Here is an 18,220-nt window from a genome sequence, read left to right as displayed (position 1 = left end):
ACTGGTTTAAAGAAACGGAACCGGTTCTCTTCTTTCACAGCTTCTAAAGCACCTCTGGCTTCAAGCAGTGCGAATGCTGACAGCGCCAGTAAAACCAAACACGCACACAGCCTCCCCCCTCCCCGCCCCGGGCGGCCCCGCGCTGGGCAGGCCGCCACTGCAGGCCAGCCTGGCTACCGCGGGCGGCGGCGGGCAGCCACGCTCCCTCCCCTCCCGGCAGCGGGCCGGCGCCCCCGGCCGCCATTGGCCTGCCGCCGCTTCCCGCCTCCTTTGAAAGCCTGCGGAGGGCGCGCGGCCGCGCGGTCTCGGCAGCGGGGACGGGGCAGGAGGCTGCAGGTAGCGTGCGGGCTGTACTCCCCGGCTGGGGCTCAGGGCGGGTTCGGTGGCTTGATAGCGAACTCCGCTGAGGTTTCGTTGCTGATGGGTCTTCTTGGGAAGTGGTGATGTTAATCAAAGTCTGCTAAGTGTGTAGGCTTTGTGTAGCAGTGCTTGCCTTGGCAGCTGAGGGCTTTGCAGTAGGTAGTATTCTCTTTCTTTGTGTAGTTATTTGGGTTCTGCTCCTACTGGCTGGTTAAGGTGGGCTTGCTCTTGAAGCATCTGAGCGTATGGTTGTGATGGCTGTGGTGATTTATAGATGTGTTGCTCAAGGTCCTGGCTCCTACAATGGCAGGGCAGTGCTGTGTACTTTTGAACTGTGATGCTCGTGAAGTGGAAAAACTTGTCTTACTTCTTTTGTGGCTTATCTTTTCATCCACTTGTTCATTTGCCAAAAAATAGTGAATAATGGTGCAACTAAAAGGTAAGCTTTTTTTCCTTGTTCTAAAGCCCTTGATGAAAAAGAGCTACTGAATTGATCAAGTAGCTGGAGGTGTAGAATTCATGTTACTGCTGAAATGTGTCTAATTCTAATGTAATGAAGCTCATTTTTGTTAGGTGTTAAGTGTTTGGTGAGTGTATGCTGATGAAGAATCTCTTTATGAATTGATATTCTATATATGTTTGGCTTTAGTGTGTTTTATTCTTCCATAATTGGATGGGAGTAATAACTCATTCTGGAGTTACCTCATCTGTTTCAAGGTAGGAGTATCAGCTAGCACCTCCATAGACACAATGCGGCTGTTGTGAGAACCAGGGTCCAGAACATAACGTTAGGCCTGTATAGAAGTAGTTTGCAGGATTACCCTGATTTATGTGCTACTTGAAGAAAAAGCAAGGAAGAATTATGAGGGACTATACATATGGGGGGGTATGGGACACGTCAGTGTAAAATACCTCTGTGTTTTCATCTGCCCTTAACACTGTTGTAATAAAGGCTACAAATATGTGTGAGCTCATTAGAACAGGTGTGCTTGTACAATTCATTAGTCTGAAACTACTTAGGCTGAGCACAGATAAATAGTTTTTCCCTATCAAATTTCTGCTGAGATGTCTGCTATGGCTTGGCTACACAGTAGGGTTTTTTTTTGTGCCACTGTTTACTCTGTCTATAAACTGTAAAGTCAGCTTGAACTAGAAATTCCTATCCGCTTCTTGCTTCCCCCCTGCCCCAAACCCCGTCTTGCAGCTTTAGTTCTGTCCCATGGCAGAAGTAAGAAGGATTCTGGTGGTGGCTGCCTTTGAAAACTGCTTGGGAGTCTCGTTGGAAATAGTCAGAATTTTAATGCACAGGCTGGCTGTGTTTGTTCACAGAATTACTGTTTCCAATAATATCCCTGCTGATCTCATGAAAGAGGGGGGGAATAAATGGTAATGAAAAAGATGCTGGGCTTGTTCCAGCTGAAAGGAACAGTAATCTTTTTTCCTCAAAACTCTTCTTCTCTCTTCCTCCCATCCGAGGTGAGAGGGAATGTGACTGGCACGTTGGTCTCCCCATGGAGTTTTGTATGTGTGTGAGAGGTTTCTTTTTCCTCATAAAGTAAGTCATCATTCTGCAAGTCTGAAGTTCTCTCCCTCGTAATTCTTGTCTGAAACGGACCTTGTGGGGTTAATCTGGTTTAAGGCAATGATCAAGAGACGTGCTGCTAATTCCTTTGCCAAGTTCTCTGACTTCACAAATATGCCACTTGCTCTCAGAAGTTTGTTGCTATGCAAGGCTTGCAAACAGTAGTCACCGAAGTAGTTACCGACCATCTCCCGCAGGCTGCTCGTCAGACGCACCTCCGAGCGGCGGGAGCTGCCTCCCTCAGCGGGTGGCCCGCGGCCGTGGGCTCGCAGGGTTGGTGCGGAGCGTAGCCTTGAGCCGGGGGTAATGTGCTGTTGGGTTTCGCGCTCTCAAACGCAGTGCTTCAAAGAATATCATTTAAAACCAAAGACAGCGTTTCAGATGACTGTTTTATATAAATAATTTAGAAAAACGCCAGTAACTTTCCCCCCTTTTTTTAATCAAAAAAGCCATTTAAGGAAGGAAGGTTAAAAAGAAAGAGGCCTCTGTCAAGCATGTGCTGTATCTATGTGTATGTTTGCCTCTAGATACGTTTTTTTACTCTCGTGACTATTTCCACTCTTGCACGGTTCCTCTGCCGTTATCCTCGTTGTGTAACACTTTCCACCAAAACCCAGCTCCGCACAGACCTGCCTGTAGTCCAGTACCTGCAACCACGCATATGCCCGCGGCTTTGCGACCCGCCCCGCCGCCCCTGTCGCGACCGCAGGTTCGTGTTGAAGGGCGCATCGCCCAGTCACGGGAACGGGGGGGGCGGCAGTGCAGGGTGCCGTGAGGCTCCCCCCGGTTCAGCGCTGCGGGTGCCCGTGCGTGTTCACGCAGCAACAGGGAGCGCGGCCGCGCAGCCGGTCACGGAACACCGCTCGCGCGGAGCCTGCGGGAGGGAAAACGCCGAATCCCGGGGCGCCGTCTGCGCCGCGCTCCGCCTGTCGCGATCTGCTGCGGAAACCGCGCGCCTCCGACACGCGCCGGGCAGGCGTCGCGCGGGCGCAGCCGTTTGGGCGCGGAGGGGCCGGGCCCTTCCCTCCCTCCAGCGAAGTCGGGTCCGGGAGCAGCCGCGGCTGTGGGCACGGCGGCCGGGGCCGGGGGAGCCGCCGCCGAGCTCCGGCATCTCCGCGCCGGCCGAGAGCCCGCGCACCCGCGGGGAGGCGCCAGCCCGGCCGGGCGGGCCGGCGCAGCGGCAGGCTGAGCGGCGGGCGGGGGCTGCGGGGAGGTGGTGCCGGCCGGGCTGGCCCTGCCTCCGAGTAGCGGCGGCGCCGGGGTGAGTCACGGTGGGGAAATGGAGGGGGCGGGCGCGCGTGCGAGGGAGTGAGTGATGTCAGGGCGGACCGCGGCGAGCATGAGGCTGGCGGTAAACACGGCGGCGGCCCCGAGCGAGCGCTGCCCGCTGCGCCTCCGGCCCCGCAGCCGCCTCCAGCTGCGGCGCTGCTGAGGTAGCGCGGCCGGCAGCAGCCCGCTCCCAGAAGTGTCGCCTCCGCTGACGCCCTCAGAGCCAGTCCCCGTCGCCAGGAAGGAGAAGAGCGATTTGCGGGGGAAGGTAGAGGTTGTGGCAAACTTTCTGGCTGCTTCCAGCGGTGGGAGTGCCTGACGGTGAGGAACCGCGCGGCACCACAGGACCTGCCGGCTGCCGTTAGAGGAGGAACGGCCGGCGGCGCCAGCGCTGGCGTGTGCGGCTGAGCAGGTGAGCGGGGAGCGGCACAGGTGGGCTGGAAGCCTGGCGGTACCGCAGGCGGGCCCTCGGAGAACCCCCGTCAGAGGAGACGTCTGCGTGTGAGCGGGACGAAGGCCGGGAACAGCAGTCCTGCGCTTGCGGTCTCTGCCGTTTCTGGAGTGTGTGTGTGTTACCTGTAAAATAGTCTTGATTTCACTCTTGAAGAGGTCCCGCTAATTAGGGAGGGCACCTGCTGTTTTGATTTCTCTTGCAAAAATGTAATGCATGGAGCATGGACAGCCAGGAGCATTGTATGTGGCTGGTGTGGGCCGTGTGTGCGTGTCTGACAGGCGTGGTGCCGCGTACCCGGCGGGACAGGAGGGGAGTGTGAAATGCCCGATTTCAGCTCGGGAAGGTAAAGGCTCCCTAGAAGGGTGGGAATGGCGGTGTGAAGGTGCGTTGCCGGAGGGTATGGGCTTTGTTGCGGTGTGCCTGCTCTGTTGAGGCCGCTCTTCAACTTCCTGAAGCGCAGCGGAACGGAACTTCTGGAGTTAGTGGCACAGTGCGTTTGTAGGAAAGTTGCATGGCTTCTGGCTTGAATTTAGCTCAAAATCTTTGTTAAAAGCAGTTAACGCATAATCTTCTGGCAAGGTAATGAAACTCCTGGAATATGATGTAGACTGTTGTTCAGTTTCATCCATTTCTAATATTTTTATTTTTTCTAAGATCTTAGAAAATCAAATATCTATATTCAAACCACTTCACAGCTATTATTTTATACACAGTTAATTATGTAGATGAATGGTTCCATAGAGGTGTTAACATAAACCAAACAGGTGCACAGTGTTTTCTGAGACAGCAGGCCTTACAGGAATTCTGGCAGGCTTTACTTTAAGTTGCATTTATTAAACGATTTGCCTAAAAAACAAACTGCTTTTTAAATTATATTTAATGTAGTTGCTTATGTGTGTTGTTTGACAGGGCACATTTTCTCTATGAAATCAACAACCTGGGGCTTAATTGACTAGAGAGGTCAATGTGCTTGCTTCCATTTTTTTTTTTTTTTTCCTTTTGGATAGGATTTACATGGCTTTTTCAGTAAAAATTTATAACCGCTGTCTGATTTTTAGAGAAGCATATACTTGTTTCTGTGTCCTGCAGAAGAATATTCTTCAAGCGTATGCCATGTAGTGTGTGCTGTCACAAGGGGTATTTGGGCAAATCAAAGTGGTGGTGGGGAAAATGTTAGGTGAAACTGTAAGGTGATGGCAATAGTATGTAGATAAAGGCCGCTAATGAAATTGATTTCTGTACTGTCCTTGAAGTGAGCTTATACAGTGGAGAAATGAAAACTTGATGAGAGCAAAGGTGGATTTGTTTTTTTTCTACTCTTAGGTTGGTAACCTCAATCAAGAATGACTTTATGTACCCTTAAATGTTAAATATTGAGCCATGGTTGGCATGTTGATGTGCATCTATTTTTCTGGATCATAAAACATCTTGTGATTATAGTATTGTAGGACACAAATGAGAGGGCTTAACAATCCTGTTTTCATAAATTATTTTTTTCTGAATTCAAAACTTAACTTTATAAGTAGACATCAGAAGTATTACATCATGGATGCAGTATTGTGAAAAATTTCGTATTTCCTTATAACTTAAAAAAACCCCAATCCCCTACCCATACCTCCCTGTCTGTGGGAGAGCTGAATAAAAGACTGTCCTGGGTTTGGCCAGAACAGGGTTAATTTTCACCGGACTCCAGGAAGGGGCACAGCCGGGGGGTGGGGGCTGACCCCACCTGGCCAAACAGAGCCCGGTATTCCATACCCTGTGACGTCACGCTGGGTTCCGGTGGGGGGGGGCGGCGCGGCGGGAAGGCACTCGCGGCTCGGGCGGGCGCAGCGCCGGTCCGGTTTCGGGAGAGCGGCTGTTGTACGGTTCGTGGTTGTGTTTTCTCCTTATTTGTATCGTTGTTGTTCCTGTTTCCCTCTGTTTGCTGTTCTGTTAAACTGCCCTTATCCCGACCCAGCAGTTTCTGCCTCTTTCTTTCCATTCTCCTCCGCACGCCGGCGGGGGGAGGGGCGGCCGCGTGGCGCTTTTGTTGCCGGCGGCAGCCGAAACCAAAACATTAAATTGGCGCCCAGACGTGGAGCGGGGATAACGGCAGGGCTGAGCAGCGGGTGTTAAAACTGCTTTCATAGATTTTGTTAAAATTTATTATACGCATTTACTGTGCTAGTTAAAGTCGCCGGTAAAAATGTTTCTGACTGATCAAATATCTGTGCTACGTAAATCCTTACTTGCTGTATGTGTTTACTGCCATGCTGTTCATCATCGCTGGGAAAAAGATCAGGATGATAATTTTGCTCTACCTTACGATATCGACTTATGATATGATAACATCACTGTGCATGAAATTAGTCTTGTATTTGCATGCGGCTCTGCGGTCATTTCCGTACCTCGGATCCTATGTCTTAGAATTTTGTTAATAATCAAACCCAGTCTGTGGGGAAAGCCGAAGGGGATACCTTCCCCACTCTTTCGCCCCCCCTCTCTTCCTCAGGCTGGTCCTAACTGCTTTTGAGAATTTCGAGTACCCATGGGATGCTCAGGGCAGCACTCTCCTTTTGTTCTGCCTGCTGAACGGGTTCTGGGTTTTGTTTAGGGTTAAGCAAGTCGTTAAGAACATCCTGCAGAGACCTACCCCGGGGCTGGATAGCTGTGAGTGGCTGGGTGTGTGGGACAGCATGGGCAGATGTCTAGAGCAGTGGGCACCACCGGTGTGTTTTAAACTCACCCCTGAACAAATACAGAATCCGGATAATCTGGTAAAATATCTGCAAAGAGTGTGCTGCCACCCTGGGAACTCCAGAGAGACACAGATCACCACAATGTGCTGGGGTCTGGCCCATGCCTACCGAGCCCTGTTCAACACTGTTCAGTGCCTTAAAGGGGAAAGGGGGGGAAGCGAAGCGGCAGGCACTGTGACTGGCGCTGCCCCCCCAGCCGGCCCTGCAGCCCCTCCAGCCCAGCAGGCAGTCACAGCCCCCCAGACTGGCACCGCCGCTGCCACAGCTGCAGGGTCTGCCTCGGTTTCCCTGGCAGGCACAGCAGCTGCTCCAGCCCCAGCTCCAGCTGCAGGCAGCGTGGCTGAGCCCAATGACCAACCTGTGCCGGTAGCAGTTGCCCCTGTAAAACTAAAGAAAGACGCAAAGAGAGCAGATCGCTCTGGGAGGGATGACGATGAGCCAGGGTCATCGCAGGAGATAGAGACAGAGATCATCACCCGGTCCCTGTCCCTGGGCGAGACATGCGGAAAGATTTCAGCCGCCACCCTGGCGAGTACATTGCCACCTGGCTGCTGCGGTGCTGGGATAACGGGACCAGCAGCTTGGAATTAGAGGGCAAGGAAGCCAAGCAGCTGGGATCCCTGGCCAGGGATGGGGGCATTGACAAGGCCATTGGGAAAAAGGAACAAATCCTCAGCCTCTGGAGGAGACTTCTGTCAGGCGTGAGGGAGAGGTACCCCTTCAGTGACGATTTTGTATGCTATCCTGGCAAGTGGACCAATATGGAAAGGGGTATTCAGTACTTGAGGAAATTAGCTGTGCGGGAGCTGGTTTACTGTGACACAGACGATGAGCAGGTACCCACAGACCCAGATGAACTTCAGTGCTCACAATCCATGTGGAGGAAGTTTGTGCGGAGTGCACCCTCCTCGCATGCCAACTCACTGGCAGTTGTAAACTGGAAAGGTAAAGAGGCACCAACAGTGGATGAGGTGGCTGTCAGACTCCGCCAATATGAGGAAAGTCTCTCTTCCTCCCTTGTCTCAGCTGTAAATAAATTGTCCCAGAAGGTCCAGCGACTCGAACAGAGTATGTCCTACTCCCCACCTGTACGGGCCAGTGTCTCAGCTATTAGGGGCAAGCATTTCTCTGCTCAGGAGAGGGAATACAGAGGCTATACACCCCGAGGCACCCTGTGGTTTTACCTGCGTGACCACGGAGAGGACATGAGGAAGTGGGATGGAAAACCCACCTCAAGTCTAGAGGCCCGAGTACGTGAGTTGCGAGGTAAAACAATCACCAAAGGGGATTCTGTTAGGAAAAGTGCCGCTCCAGTTTCCAGAAGCCAGCTCTCCAGACCAGGTAGAAAGTTTGACCTTGATTCTGATCCTCTGGAGGGGACCTCCAAGTCATTTTTACAGCAAGTGAGCAGCAAATTCTCTGACGAGGATTAGAGGGTCCCTGCCTCCAGCCAGGTGGAGGAAAGGGACAACCGTGTCTATTGGACGGTGTGGATTCGGTGGCCTGGCACGTCAGATCCACAAGAGTATAAAGCTCTAGTGGACACTGGTGCACAGTGTACTTTAATGCCATCAGAGTTCAAAGGGTCAGAGTCCATTTGCATTTCAGGAGTGACAGGGGGGTCCCAAGAGCTGAGTGTACTGGAGGCTGAAGTGAGCCTCACTGGGCAGGACTGGCAGAAGCACCCCATTGTAACTGGCCCCGAGGCTCCGTGCATCCTTGGGATAGACTATCTTAGGAGAGGCTATTTCAAGGACCCAAAGGGGTATCGGTGGGCTTTTGGCATAGCTGCTGTGGAGACGGAAGAAATTAAACAGCTGTCCATTTTGCCTGGTCTCTCGGAGGATCCTTCCGTTGTGGGGTTGCTGAGGGTTGAAGAACAACAGGTACCCATCGCGACCACAACGGTGCACCGGCGACAGTATCGTACCAACCGAGACTCCCTTCTCCCCATTCATCAGCTGATCCGCCAGCTGGAGAGTCAAGGAGTGATCAGCAAAACTCGCTCACCCTTTAATAGTCCCATATGGCCAGTAAGAAGATCTACTGAAGAGTGGAGACTGACAATAGACTACCGTGGCCTGAATGAAGTCACACCACCGCTGAGTGCTGCCGTGCCAGACATGCTAGAACTTCAATATCAGCTGGAGTCAAAGGCAGCCAAGTGGTATGCTACAATTGACATCGCTAATGCATTCTTCTCCATCCCTTTGGCAGCAGAGTGCAGGCCACAGTTTGCTTTCACCTGGAGGGGCATCCAGTACACCTGGAACCGACTGCCCCAGGGGTGGAAACACAGTCCCACCATTTGCCATGGACTAATCCAGACTGCACTGGAAAAGGGTGAAGCCCCAGAACATCTGCAGTACATCGACGACATCATTATATGGGGTGACACAGCGGAGGAGGTTTTCGAGAAAGGGGAGAAAATAGTTCAGATCCTTCTGACAGCCGGTTTCGCCATTAAGCGAAGTAAAGGGACCTGCGCAAGAGATCCAGTTTTTGGGAATAAAATGGCAGGATGGGCGCCGTCAAATCCCAATGGATGTCATCAACAAAATAGCAGCTATGTCTCCACCAACCAGCAAAAAGGAAGCACAGGCCTTCCTGGGTGTTGTGGGTTTTTGGAGGATGCACATCCCAAATTACGGCCAAATTGTGAGTCCTCTGTACCACGTGGCCCGGAAGAAGAATGATTTTGAATGGGGCCCTGAGCAACGACAGGCATTTGAACAGATTAAACGGGAGATAGTTCATGCCGTAGCCCTTGGTCCAGTCCGGTCAGGGCAAGATGTTAAAAACGTGCTCTACACTGCAGCCGGGGAGAATGGCCCAACCTGGAGTCTCTGGCAGAAAGCACCAGGGGAGACTCGAGGTCGACCCCTGGGGTTCTGGAGCCGGGGATACAAAGGATCCGAGGCCCGCTATACTCCCACTGAAAAAGAGATTCTGGCAGCATATGAAGGCGTTCGAGCTGCTTCAGAAGTGGTCGGCACTGAAGCACAGCTCCTCCTAGCTCCACGATTGCCGGTCCTGGGCTGGATGTTCAAAGAGAGGGTCCCCTCTACACATCATGCCACCGATGCTACGTGGAGTAAGTGGGTCGCGCTGATCACCCAGCGCGCCTGAATGGGAAACCCCAGTCGCCCAGGAATTCTGGAGGTAATAATGGACTGGCCGGAAGGCAAAGATTTTGGAGCATCGCCAGAGGAGGAGGTGACACGTGCTGAAGAGGCCCCACTGTATAACCAGCTGCCAGAAGATAAGAAACAGTATGCCCTGTTCACGGATGGGTCCTGTCGCATTGTGGGGAAGCAGCGGAGGTGGAAGGCTGCTGTATGGAGCCCTACACGACAAGTCGCGGAAACTTCCGAGGGAGAAGGTGAGTCCAGCCAGTTTGCAGAGGTGAAAGCCATCCAGCTGGCTTTAGACATTGCCAGTCGAGAGAAGTGGCCAGTGCTCTATCTTTACACTGACTCTTGGATGGTGGCCAATGCCTTGTGGGGGTGGCTGCAGCAATGGAAGAAGAACAACTGGCAGCGCAGAGGCAAACCTATCTGGGCTGCCCCATTGTGGCAAGATATTGCTGCCCGGCTAGAGCAGTTGGCTGTAAAAGTCCGTCACGTGGACGCCCACGTCCCTAAGAGTCGGGCCACTGAAGAACATCAAAACAACCACCAGGTAGATCAGGCTGCTAAGATTGAAGTGGCTCAGGTGGATCTGGACTGGCAACATAAGGGTGAACTCTTTATAGCTCGGTGGGCCCATGACACCTCGGGCCACCAAGGAAGAGACGCGACATACAGATGGGCTCGTGACCAAGGGGTGGACTTGACCATGGACACTATTGCACAGGTTATCCATGAATGTGAGACATGCGCTGCAATCAAGCAAGCCAAGCGGGTAAAGCCTCAGTGGTCTGGAGGACGATGGCTAAAATATAAATACGGGGAGGCTTGGCAGATTGACTACATCACACTGCCACAAACCCGCCAAGGCAAGCGCTATGTGCTCACAATGGTGGAGGTCACCACCGGATGGCTGGAAACCTACCCTGTGCCCCATGCCACCGCCCGGAATACCATCCTGGGCCTGGAAAAACAAGTCCTGTGGCGACATGGCACTCCCGAAAGAATCGAGTCGGACAACGGGACTCACTTTCGCAACAGCCTCATAGACACCTGGGCCAAAGAACACGGTATTGAGTGGGTGTATCACATCCCCTACCATGCACCAGCCTCTGGAAAGACTGAACGTTACAATGGGCTGCTAAAAACCACTTTGAGGGCAATGGGGGGTGGGACTTTCAAAAACTGGGATACTCATTTAGCAAAGGCCACCTGGTTGGTTAACACCAGAGGGTCCACCAACCGGGCTGGTCCTGCCCAGTCAAAACTTCAGCGCCCTGTAGAAGGGGATAAAGTCCCTGTAGTGCACATGCGGAACATGTTAGGGAAGACGGTTTGGGTTAGTCCTGCCTCGGGCAAAGGCAAGCCCGTCCGCGGGATTGCCTTTGCTCAAGGACCTGGGTGTACCTGGTGGGTAATGCGGAAGGATGGGGAAGTCCAATGTGTACCTCATGGGGATTTAATTTTGGGCGAGAATAGTCCATAAATAAATTGTATAAAGTTAATTGTTAAATAACCCTGTCACTGTCTGTTATCACTGTTATAATTGTTATATGTTGTACCAGTAGTAGCATAGTAAGAATCGTCCAGATTAAAGAAGGATGGACTTTTTCGATGAAAACCTATCAGAGCACAGCGATGATGGAACTGGACCTGGTTTTCAACAACTGGCATCCAGCAACTTCATCAAGATCAACATCTCCTGCAGACTGTGGGCACGGGCCGCACCAGATACATCAGCCGTGAGCTCCGGATGCAGCAAGTGACCGCCCATCACCACACATCACCTCTCCTGCCACGGAAGACCATAACGACAGATGGAGCCTGAAGTCATGGATTAAATGAACTCAATGGACACTTTAGAGTGATGATCCATAGACTAAAGGAATGATATCTGGAGACAGGAGAAGTGGTGGTGATCAACTGGACAATGGGGGACCTGGGCATGACGTAGATGGTATGGAATAAGGGGTGGATAATGTCCTGGGTTTGGCCAGAACAGGGTTAATTTTCACCGGAATCCAGGAAGGGGCACAGCCGGGGGGTGGGGGCTGACCCCACCTGGCCAAACAGAGCCCGGTATTCCATACCCTGTGACGTCACGCTGGGTTCCGGTGGAGGGGGGGGGGTGGGGGGGTGGCGGGAAGGCACTCGCGGCTTGGGGGGGCGCAGCGCCGGTCCGGTTTCGGGAGAGCGGCTGTTGTACGGTTCGTGGTTGTGTTTTCTCCTTATTTGTATCGTTGTTGTTCCTGTTTCCCTCTGTTTGCTGTTCTGTTAAACTGCCCTTATCCCGACCCACCAGTTTCTGCCTCTTTCTTTCCATGCTCCTCCGCACACCGGCTGGGGGAGGGGCGGCCGCGTGGCGCTTTTGTTGCCGGTGGCAGCCGAAACCAAAACAAAGACTTAATGTCAAGTGTTTTTCATTCTATAGACCACAGAATTCTTTATTTATAGTGTATTAATACACCAAATAAAAGTATGAAGACTGGAAAGTAGTAAGTTGGGTTTTTTTAAGGATTAAAAAAATTAAAGTATTGAGACAAGTGATGGATTTAAAAAATGAGTAGTTTTCCTTAAGGACCAGGGAATGTAAAAGAAGGGTGTGTTTTTTTTTTTTTTTAAGGAATGGCTCGTTACAGTGAAGTCTCCTGGTATAGAAATGGACTTGAAGATGCAGATATTTGTACAAAATACAAAATTACATGCATCTTCTGTTTGGGGTTTTTTTTCTGATTTTGATGGGATGTTGGCCAACAACGTTCTTTGATGCTATTTGTGGGGAGTGGACAATACGGATGCTGTGATACTTTATTTAATATGGACATGGTATTACAGTAGTCCAAACAGACGCTGGGAAGATTAATGTAACACTAGGTCCACTGTCTTCAGAGATCTCTGCTGGGAGGATTGTTTGTACCATGGGCACCACTGTCCCCGAAGATGCTGTGGGCAATAAGAATGTCAGGCATTCAGGCACCGCTGTCCCAGCAGATGCTGAAGACCTTAAGAGCTGCTGATGGGGAAGTTTTATGTAACACATAGCTCTGTCTTGTTGATTCTGCACCTGCTCGAAAGATATTTTGTGACTATACTGAACCAGTATAGTCAACTAGACTTTTAGCGAGGCTTCAGAACGTCAGTAATTGCGAGCCTCTCGTGTGTGAGGACACTTGCTTGTGTTATCACTGTTTTTCTTCCTTAGAGTAGCCCTTGAGTGTAGATAGGTGTAATACGAAGAATAATGTACTTCTTACCAATGTAACTGGTTTTGGAAGTCTGCTTTGTAGATGCTGATACAAATTTTAATAGGACTGAACTGTATACTAAAACCAAATCAGCTTTGGGAAAAGCTGTTACTTACTACATGTATGTTAGCTAGAGGGTGTCTGCGATACAGGAGGACTGCTGTGCCTGGAGGGCATGCTTGTGGTTGCCGAGTAAAACTTCCTGACATACTGTGTGTTAAGTCCCCTTCAAAATATACAGTGTCAGATGCAGGTCTGCTTGTTTTCAGTCCGGTGGCATTAAAAAAATATTGAAGTCTAGGCTGTTGTGCGGATGAAGAAATTAAAGTAGTTTGTCAGAGTATCTGAAGCTGTTAATTGTTGCAAATAGAATGGTTCTTGATAAAACAGTGTTCAGGTCTAAATCGTCAAAGAAAATATTTCTTGAGCACGATTACTCAGGAAAACTTCATTGCATTCACTCTGACGAGTCAGTTTTACAGTAAAAAAGCATGTATTCAATATTGAACTATTTAATTTTCCAGATAAAATACTTTCTGATGTGTAACCCCAGAAAAGGAGAACATCCTGTTCACTGGAAGGTACCTGAACAAAAAATTAGGTGTCTTGCTTTCGTGTACCTTCCCCAGTTTATGTAGGTTAACTTGGAACTGCCATGTTTGAGTTTCAAGGACATCCCACTAATTCTTTGTGAACTTTGTAAACAAACACTAAGTTGCTGCTGTCAGTGGAACTGAGGCTTACAAAAGGTAAGCATTGCTGCTGCAGAAAGCAATGTCTTGCTACTCCTGGCTTTTAGAGTTAATTTCTTGCTGCTTTCTTCTGTAGTCCTCCATTTCCTATTCTCTGTATATTCAGATTTCCTTAGGCTAAATGTTATTAGAATACTGTGCTATACAGTAAGCATCACACTAGGTGTTTTTATGTGTCAGTGGTTACTGATGCAAGGTGGATTAGGGTTGTACACCTGTTATTCCTGGAGAAAAGGCGCTGAGCCTCTTGGGTGCAGCACTGAATGTTTTGGAAGGTTGCATCATCTTAACTTGGGTGATTTAAGATGAGCTGATGCAGAGCGCTTAGGGACACTTTTACTTAAGAATGGCTAAATTTAAACTCATTCAGGATTACTTTTGATTTAGCAGTAGTCTGGAATCTTAAATGGAGTGTGTAGAGTTGAATTCAGTTTCTTAGATATGACATAAGAATGTCGTAGCTGAAACTGAACAGAAAAGTTTGGAGTACAAATGATGAATAAATGTGTATCTTCAGTTACAGTAATGTTAGTCCGATGGCGAAAGAGATGGACATCATGAGAGAAATCAAACAAAAGTGAGCAAAGCAAAACCATGAAGCTAGTATATTTAAGCTGTTCATTCTAATCCCCCATCTGAGAATTTACAAACTGCCTGCAGCAGTTTGTATTCAGTGGTTTTTGGAAACTCCCCAGGCAGCTGGTAATGTTCTTAGTGAAATACGGTGTTTCAGAGGCAGGTTTGCCAGTCACTTCTCAGAAACCAGTATGTCCCGTGAGGACCTATGTAACTTTTATTCATTTGGGAGAGAGGATGTTTTTGCCTAGTCTCACTGTTGATATCTTAGGCTCAGGTCAGTCTTGCTACTGTTGTAAAGTCAAATGTTCCAAGAATGGAGTTTTAAGCATTAATGTGGGTTAAATCATACTAGTATGTTTATTTGGTGTTTTTTGTCTTTATGCAAGTTCTAATGGCAAAGTGTCATTAGAATTTGCATTTGTGGAGTGCAAATTGCAAGAGTTTTGTTGTTTTGTTTAATCACAGATCTCTGGTGTTCATGTGTCTAATACTAGAACTTAAAGTTGGCTGGTTGGTTTGTTTTTCTTTTTAAAATCTTTGTTAACCGTAAAATAAGTGGATTTTGTAAGCCTGTTGGAGTGCAGGAATCTGTCCAGCCTCAAACAGCAAGCCTCTGTGTCAGAACCTGTCTAGAACCTGCATCTTCTAAGACCTAGTTTAAAGCCTAAGCAAAAAGTGATGGTTTTCCTTCACTGAAGTGTTATAAGTGTTTCGGCATACGTTACCTTCCCAATGTATCTTTAATAGAACAATTTCATCTGTAAAAATCCTTTAAAATTCTTCATGAAGAAGTCACCTGCTTTCACAGATTGTTTTTTCTAGTTGAAATATGTTTTTGTGCTTTTTAGTTTTTCTCTTCTTAGAGCTTTTATTCTGCTTAGCCTCCTGAGATCTTAAGCTGTTATGTGATGAGTGCTGACTGACTTCTCACAATTAGTTTCAGTTGTGTGAAATGTACACAACAGTGACAAAATGTTTGCTTATGCACACACCCAAGTTCCTGCCTATGTTCACTCAAGTGCTGGACAGTTTGTTAGTGGAGCAGACCTAAATAAAGAGTGTCCTTATTTAGGTAGCATAATGTGCTAAACAGCAATAGAGAAGGTCATGCCTCATAGTCATTAATTCTGTCTTTCATGTGGAGGGCACGATATAATCCTGTAGCTGGTTGATAGTTCTGATACATTTCTACAGTAATTACAGCTCATCAGATTTTTTTTTTGTACTTCTCCCCCAACATCAGCCTTGTAAATAGGGAACAGCACTTGCTGTTTGTAGATGCTTTGTAACGGTGCCAAATACCACTGCCCATGTCTTGGTTTGAGACTTGAACACAAGACTGTATTGAAGCAAACTGTTCCCGTCACTGCCACTTTGAAAACTGGAATGCTGCGTTACTATCTTAACAGTGCTAAAACATGCTTAATGTAGAATTCTGTTTCTTCCTCTGCTAGTTATTCTGGTTCAAATTTGTGTATGACAATTTCAATGTAAAACCAAAAGCATTTAAACTGAAATTTTGAAAGCAAAATTCTTTTGTTGTTTGATGCTAAGAGACGTTAATTGATATGGATCTACTTTGGATTAGCTTGTACTTACTGTTTTTTCTGGTAACTTAACTATTTCAGGGGCATATAGAAACTATCAATATGTTGTAGCGTTAAAAAGTTAACTCATGTTACTTTTAGTTGTATTAAGAGCCTGACAAAATTTCTGTCAAAGCTGGTATCTTTTCCTGTTTTGATAATACAGTACTAATCTGTAAAGGTGCTATGTGAGAGTTTGTTACAGTGGTGTTGTCAGAAACACGGACTTGTCTTCATTTGATTTCGCTCTGATTTTGTACACCGTTTTGAGCCTATCACTTGACAAGAGTTCGTTCCTGTCTCCTGGCATCCCACCTTGGTCTTCTAGAGGCTCATTAAGAGCACAAAATTTGGCTCTACTTAGGTAGCAAGGCCAACTTAAGACACTTGCTCATCTGCAGTTATTGAAAAAGTGCAGATGCTCAGTCTTCTGTGTTTTCACAGAATCATTTCATTTCAGTGTGTAAGTATACTTTGCATGCAGCTATAGGGAGTGATTTTGAAAATTTTTGAAAGAAACAAACAGCTCCGCTTGATGTGGAAAACATGCCAGGAAGCTGAAGGTGGTCCGTGGAAGTGAAGTTGTGCTGCTTTCTGTCCTGTGAGAAAGAGGATTGACTGAAATTATTTGAATCCTGTGTTGACTATGAAAAGTGATCGCGACCATTAAAAGTGATCGTGCACTAAAATAGGAAAATAACTCTCTTCAGTGTTTCTGTTTTCCTAGAAATATGTTAACTTCCATGATGGACTTCAGTCTGGACAGGAAGGGCTGGCATCCTGTTTGGCTCTGCAGCAAGAAGTATTAAAGGCATTACTCCTTCTAAGGTGCCAAAGTGAACTTAGAAGTTAATATGAAGACCATTTAGTGAAGAGTTGAGTGTTATGGGTTTAAACTACTTGCCCGTGCAGTGATTGTATCCTGAATTTGCAGACACTACTTAAAATTCATCATCTTAATAGTAGTTACCACCATGAAATTGAATACTACACATGCTACATAGCTGAATGGCAAACTCTTTCCGTTGGGGATAGTTTTCTCCCCCCCCCCCCCCCCCGTGGTAACCATGGTCATTAGCTTCCTCTAAGCAGGAAAAAGCTAAGCTGTTTTCATATATATAAGCAGGCTTAAGTATGATGATAAGTAGTCATTTCTTCTGTGTGGAACAACTAGTCTATGTGAAGTGGGGTGGAATGTGTGTGTCTATGGTAAAAGTCAGTAACTTGTACTGACTTCTGAAAGCTGGATGAAATACTCCTCAGCTGACCAGCCACAGGACAAGGCACAATGCCTGTCGTATCAAAGGTAAAGTAGTTGGGCTAAAGAAGTTTTCAGCTCTAACAAAAATACAAATAATTATGCTTCTTGCTTTAAACTGTTTTCTGTTGATATGTAGTGTTTTTTGTAAAGCATAATTCTACAGATTGTAGGCAGTTTACGCTTTTCTATGTGCACTGCTTTTTAGTCATTGAACAATCTGAACAAGGTAAGTAGCTGCCTGGCTGAGTTTTATGCTGCAGGATGAGTGTTCCCCAGGGTGAATGTTCCCATAAACAGTTTCCGGGTTTTGTGTTTGTTTTTTTCTTGATTTGCGCTTAGAAAAAATTTAAAATAAACTCTTAGGGTTTGGACTAAACTCTAGCTCTCTGACATTTGAGGAGTTCAGTATTTCAATTCATGACTGAAGTTAAAATGGGACAGTATTCCCCCTCCAGAATCTGTTGTCAAAGGCAACAGTGTAGAGAAGAGCTGCAGGAAAGCAGGAGCTCTGTTCTGTTGTGCTGTATTGAGGGCAAACACTAGAACTATGTTCTTTTACCTTATCCACAACTTTTTTTGAGTTTGCATGCATGTGGGCTTTCTTCCTATTCTCCCCCTGTATCCTGTTGTAGTGAAATTGGACACAAAGCTTTTAGCACTGCAAGCCATTCTAGAACGTGTGCTTAAGTCAACACAGTTTAGTCAAAATTTGACTGTGGTGCATGTAATATGCAGAAAAAGGGTGGTTATCAAAGTCAGTATTGTAATTATAGGGACAGCTACAAGAGGACTGTTGTACTTAGGCCTCACATAATTTGGTCAAAGAACTTCTATCTTGATTAATCTTCCCTAACACTATTATGAAGCTGTTTGCTCTAGTTTTAATGGTTGGCATTACTCAGCAGGTGTTAGACTGATATTATGTAGCTTATGATTTGGTTACACACTGGTGAAAATGGGACATGAAGAATCTACTCTACACGTGCATTTACAGTGATATTCTGTGGTATTTTCAGTTAGAATCAGGTTACAAGCCTTTCTCTTTTCACCAAAGGCTTGTGAACTGCGAGACAGTGTTTTTGTTGCTGTGTATTTGTAATAGTGTGATTCAACAGAGTAAAAGACAGTCTTAGCGACAAAAAAGTCATCCTAAATAACAATACTTTTTCTGTCCGCTATTAGGACTGTTTTAAAACACTGTTTCCACCCCTCTCTTTTCTTATGTTAATGAGTCCTGTAGGTTTCAGACACTTTATAGATCGA

The 18,220-nt window shown here is 47.6% G+C and overlaps 1 protein-coding gene across 5 annotated transcripts in view; it reads left to right on the top strand.

Annotated features, from left to right (window-relative positions):
- The first annotated feature begins 252 nt into the window (after positions 1 to 252).
- The window catches only part of SGMS2 (sphingomyelin synthase 2), a 41,940-nt gene continuing 23,972 nt past the window's right edge, over positions 253 to 18,220 (top strand). For 2 of the 5 annotated variants that reach the window (XM_075421370.1, XM_075421373.1), the window contains exon 1: positions 253 to 336. The gene's annotated coding sequence lies outside the window, so the exon portion shown is untranslated. Of the gene's footprint in view, positions 337 to 3,175; positions 3,204 to 3,273; positions 3,624 to 18,220 lie in introns of those variants that run through there. The other 3 variants (XM_075421369.1, XM_075421372.1, XM_075421375.1) reach the window with 2 other exon arrangements.

Source organism: Opisthocomus hoazin, chromosome 5 (genome assembly GCF_030867145.1).
Source record: "Opisthocomus hoazin isolate bOpiHoa1 chromosome 5, bOpiHoa1.hap1, whole genome shotgun sequence".
Classification (NCBI taxonomy): domain Eukaryota; kingdom Metazoa; phylum Chordata; class Aves; order Opisthocomiformes; family Opisthocomidae; genus Opisthocomus; species Opisthocomus hoazin.
Note: the sequence above shows the minus strand (reverse complement) of the source record. Positions and strands in the feature narration are given on the sequence as shown.